Source organism: Callionymus lyra, chromosome 11 (genome assembly GCF_982586985.1).
Source record: "Callionymus lyra chromosome 11, fCalLyr1.hap1.1, whole genome shotgun sequence".
NCBI lineage: Eukaryota > Metazoa > Chordata > Actinopteri > Syngnathiformes > Callionymidae > Callionymus > Callionymus lyra.
In genome coordinates, this window is record NC_141828.1 from 4,770,142 (window position 1) to 4,776,195 (window position 6,054).

Sequence of the window (6,054 nt, forward strand, 5' to 3'; positions counted from 1 at the left end):
GAGCAGCGCGTCATAAATCCAACTCATTAAAAAGTCATTTCACCGTATCTAACATCAAAATATCTGCAACTCCAGGCCTGCGTGAAGTTGACAGAAGTGTTTTTGTTCGACCACCGCGACGCCATCTCTCGTCCTGCAGCGTTTTTCGGGCGAGAAACACAAAGACTCGATTATCGACCAGTTGTGAGGATTTTGTTAAAATCTCTCTTTAAAAGTTTATATTGTGAGAAAACGTCAAATGGTCCCTTTGATTTTTTTCTGATCACGTTTGAATCCCCAACATTGGGTCAAACAGAATTACCATCTGGATCCTGAAAAGACTTGAAGGCTTGTCGATCTGCCGAGTGCTACTGCCACCTGCTGCCCGTTGAACACATTGCTACCAGAGATACTTCAGATATCTCCGATTTAAAAAAAGGTATTGAACCAAACAAAGTCAATGATATTGAAGAATAGGCTTGGCAGAGGTCTGCTCTTGTAAGTGCTAGTTTGACTGCAGCTCACAAAAAGCTTATCTTCCCATGCAAAGCTGTTATAACCAAGTTCATGGACTCGTACAGAAAACCGGTTCTAGCTGGCTGCGTCCAGCAACAACTATAAAATACTGTTTGTACCTAAGTGTGTAATGATCTGAGCTATGGAATAAAAAGGCAAGCACGGAGCAGAGAACATCAGTGGTTTGGGACGAGCCCTAAGAAGAGCCTTCACTCCTTGCTAGTGGTAAGTTTGGATTCTGACTCTGTTGTTATTCTTCCACTTGTCTCTGTTCTCATTCATATTGTCCGGGAGAAAATCCCTGACATACTTCTACATAATTACTTAATGTAACTAGTCTCAGACCCAGAGACCTTTTGATGAGGAGGGGGATTATCATGAGGTCTTGTTCACGGGTGAGAGAACGATGAAGTGTGAGATCCACAGACCGGTCGGTGTCTGGTCTGTCTGTTCCACGTCGAGGGGGGTCAGTTTGGGGGAGTCCGGCACCTTGTTGAGGACGACCTCCTGGACCCTTTGGAGTTGTTCCAGGCAAGTCCTACTGGGAAGAACAAGGACATTTCTGAGAGTCTCCTGGGGGGAGCAGCCCTGTGTCCTGATAGAAAGGTTTTTGGGGGAAAGTAAAGTTTGAGCATCTTCGCCCTAATAATACACAAACAATACATTGTATTTCAAGAAAAAACACTCCAGAACCATCAAGACGGACTCTCTTCTTATGGGGGCAATTTTAGGCATTGGAGACCCAAAAAGCTGGTGATGAAGTCCGGTTCCATCATCTGAAGGAATCCGGACTGTGTTGGGGAAGAGACTGAGAAGAACTCTATGATGAAGTCCATCAGTGGAGACGTTTCTAAAGCCTCATGGACCATCAGTCAAAGATCCATCTACAGTTCTTGGTAACTTCTCATCCCTTTGCTCTTTCTTCACGTCACACTCATTTCCCGACAGGAAGATCCATCGAGTCTTATCTTGAAAGGGTCTTGACATGATTAGAAAGATGAAGAAGAAGTTCATGAATAAGAAGTTCATGAATAAGAACTTTGAAGCTCGAGCGTCTCAATGATTCGATTCTTCAAGAGCGCAGGGAGGTGTGAGTCAGTGTCGTCACTGCGGTCGATTGTGTACTTTACCCTCACGCTGATCAAACGCTTTCCAGTCTCGGTCCCAGATCTGGATCCCGGGCTAATGAATGTTTTTAGGTCGCTCACGCCGGCGCCTCCCCCGGTGTCTCTGATGGCGGCTCAGGGAAGGAAGTGACGAGGACGGCGAGGGTGTGTGTGACTGTATTGTTTGGCTGTGTGAGGCGAGGAGATGAGTGATGTCCCTGAACGTGTCACGCTGCAGTCAAGTGCTCAGAGGAGACAAGAGATCAGATCATCGATCTGTCGGGTCTGACCTGCTTTAGTTCACACTTTCTTTTGGAGACCAAGCATCTCAGCTCACACTGATCGGGTAATAAAGTTTTACCTTACCTTACCTTACTTGTCAGTGGAAGCTGGAGATATCGGGTGAATATGGGAGACACGAGTGAACTCACTGCTTTAGGCCAGACTCTGGGAATCTCATGAATATCATAAAACTTCAAGCATCAGATCAGTATCAGATACAAATCAACAAAGTGATTGATGTGTGTCGTTGTTGATGCTAACGGCGACGCTATTAGGTTCTTAGTTAGTGGGTGTCAATCATATATGATGATCAAATACCAGTGTCGTACTAGTGCCGTGTCTCAAATCACACACTTCTCTAAGTGCACTGCTTTACAGTACACTGTAAGACAGTGTAGTTGTGTCTCAAATCAAACTCTGCTGCTACACACAGGAAATGACTCGACAGTTTCATCTTCTACTACTTTTTAACACTGATTGTAACCAGTCGTTGAAACACTATCACTGACACTTGACAACACTTTTCTCCAATTGAAACAAGTTATTAAGTTGTGTTTCATTGTGTTATTACTGTTGTTGTGTTGTTTTGTGGTAAAATGAGTGTTTTCTTGAGACATTTACGTCGGTATCTGCTCCGAAGACGTAGCTTCAGTTTAGCTTCAGTTTAGATTCAGTTTAGCTTCAGTTTAGCTTCAGTTTAGCTTCAGTTTAGCTTCAGTTTAGATTCAGTTTAGCTTCAGTTTAGCTTCAGTTTAGCTTCAGTTTAGCTTCAGTTTAGCATCAGTTTAGCTTCAGTTTAGCATCAGTTTAGCTTCAGTTTAGCTTCAGTTTAGCTTCAGTTTAGCTTCATCTACGTCACTAAGATGGAGGACGTTGAGGGTGGAAAGTGTCCATCGATCCACACTCAATTTTCTGGACAATTGGGTTCACATTGTGCACTACATTTTCGCACACTGCTCAGTGTGAACGGAAGTGTGCAATTTGGGACACACCGCAGTACTTTGGAAACATTGCTGGTGCTTAAGTTAAAAAGGCCGTTTCTTAAATATTTTATTTAAATAAATAAAAATATTTAGTAATTTTCTTCCAGCTTTATTTTTGGAAATCAATTGTGTGCGAGATGACAACGTTCTCTTTGCCAAGTGAGTCGCCACTATGACACTATTTTTATATAGTGTCGAAAGATGGTATTTTAGAAAAAAAACATTTGATCAGAGTAAAATCAGAGAAAAAAAACTAACGAGGTTCTTAAACCTTTTTTGCTTCTTAGTCTGGTTACTACACAGTTTAGTGTGTTTTGGTGTTTTCATGGTACTCACTTCATTTTCCTAAACACACATCATAAACAAGGAGAAACAAACTACTTAATCAGAAAATCAAAACACTAGAAATGTACATAAACCACACAATAAATGAAACAAACAGCCATAATAACCACAATATAATTAACATCATCAACATCAACTTAAATGAACAAAGGGACACAGATGGAAAAAAACTACTTATATCTGTGATTTAGTGTCTGTGTTTCTAAGTCTCATAAACAAGGTTCATCTTATGCAGAGTTGCAGCTTCATTTATGTTTGTTCTCAGTGCTTGTGTTTGTTTACACCAGGCACTCCTGTTTCTACCAGTGCGTGTCCATGAATGAGTCTTTGTCGACCTGTTCGGGTCGTCTGCTAATGGAGCGAGCGATAGGAAGTGAATGAAAGAATATCGTCCCATCAGTAGAAAAACCAGGATCTAAAAGTAGGAAAGGCCTGAAGGTGGAGCGGCGAGTCGAACGTGTCACGAAGTTGTAAAACATCGGATGTTATACGCGGATCCAGATTCTATCCATTCTGCGTCCGAACCTGGAAGTTAAATTTAGACACGTTTCTCGAAGCTTGACCTGACATTTCCACGACCCAGCAAAAAAACGCTTCCTTTCATCCGATGAACTCCGCCTTTGGTCATGTGGCGTTGGGTCCATAATGGTTGGTGTCACATGGTGCGACCGCAAGGAGCGAATGTAAGAGAGCGCTGTCCTTCACCGCCCGCAGGACCAGAGTTCACACTTCACACCGTCACAAGTTCCCTCGTCTTAACCCGACAGAAGGATGTTGTCGACACATCCAGATGTCATGATCTTCACGTCCGCTCCGGACTCACAAGAACCACAACTCTTCGCTTTCGGGTCAATTTATCGCAACTAAGAATATTCCAAGAATTACTGAAACATCCCAGTGTTGTGTTGGAAAGTCTCCGCGGTTGTGCAGAGATGCAGGTCTTCGTGCTCGGCTCGTGCGCACAACACCACCTGATGGTTTCAACTGGACAGGACGAGTCGTGGGATTTCTGTGCACGGTTTTGCAAACTGTGTCAGAAATATCATGAATGCAATATTTCCAGGTTCAAAGCATGTGTTTGAGGATCAGGATTATTCATTATGGGGGGTCGCGGGGAGACTGGAGTCTATCCAAGATTCTTCGGGCGAGAGGCAGGGGACACCCTGGACAGGACGCCAGTCTGTCTCAGGACACACAAAGACACACAACCATTCACACACACACTCATATCTACGGACAATTTCACCAACGTTCTCAATCAACCTCTGTATGTTTTTGGACTGTGGGAGGAAACCGGAGTGCCCGGAGTAAACCCACGCAACACGGGGAGAACATACTAACTCCACACAGAAAGGTCACGAGTTGACTTCCTCCCGACCTGGAAGCGAACCTGCAACCTTCTTGTTGTGAGGAGATCTTACGACTGTGACTGTGTGTCCATGTGAGGATCAAGAAATGGTAAATAAAACAAGAACAGTTTGAAATATATGAAGGAATATTTGAAAAGTTTTTTTTGTTGTCAGGAGAACCTTCGCAAAAATAATACATAGAACAAAAGATTACGTTTGTAAATAGACATGAAGATAAATACACAATATTCATTATATTAATTATATACTAATGATTTAAAGTTGAGTTTATTTAACGTAAACAATGTTTTCATAATGACTTTTTTACAAATTTTAAACTTTTGTTAATTTAATCAGCAATTAAAAAATATCCTAAAGTCATCCGTGTGTACATAACACCTTAAATACAACAATACGTGTTTTTAATATGTTCTGTATTTGTTTCACACAGAGAGAAAAACTATTTAGAAAATGTTGGTTCTATTGATTATTAATTTCTAATATTAGTTTTGTTTTGAAGGAAGATTCTCTCGGAAGTCTGAGTACAAGTCAAGTTTACTCAAAACTAGTAAAAACAAGTAAAACACAAACGTCAATGACTCATTATTGCTGTTTTTATATTTGACATTAAACCGACCAGATGTGCTGAAAAGGTCGAGGGTCGAGGGTCGAGGTGTCCTTTTTAAATCTTAAATGAAAAGCATATTTATCATTGATTTATTTGTTGCTTCATATAGTAAGTGTTTAAGTATTTTTCTCACAAAAACCACTGACACAACCATGCGACGCCTGTTGTGTAACATTTCCAACAACACACACTTAACTTTGGGCCAAAAGAACCAACAACAGACTTGCTCTAAATCAAACACATTAAAAAAGGAGGACAAACACAATGAGTTATTGACTGAGTCGATGTATTCTTCGACAAACGTCTGGACCACACACACCAGACACACACCAGACACACACCAGACACACACCAGACACACACCACACACACTGAGGATGTCGTGAGAGTGAGTCAGATGTCTGCACCGCTGGTCTGCGGACGAACACCCAGTTACCCAGATTCAGAGTCCAGCCTCGGGCGCCAGCATGAGACCAATGTATCTCAATCAGTGGAACATAAATCAACTGGTGTTGGAATAAAAGAAGAGTTTAACAAGGTTCTCTAGGGTTTCAACTGAAACCTTCATGATGGATCATAATAATCTCTTCAGAAGTTTGTTCTGAAGTGAATGTTGTTTTTAACGACTTCTTCTTGCCCAGACGAGCTGCTGACTTTAACTATTCGGTTCAGTTTCATGAAGTATCTTCAAGTTTTAAGAATTTAATATCATTTTAAAATAAATGCATCTTTTTCTACAAATAAAATAATATTTAAAAGGAAACTAAAATAATAACTCGACTCTCCTGACACTTATTACTTTATAAAGTTGCTCTGAATTCTGGGCGAACGAGAGGTTACGAGAGTCCATTATGATGTAATAATGG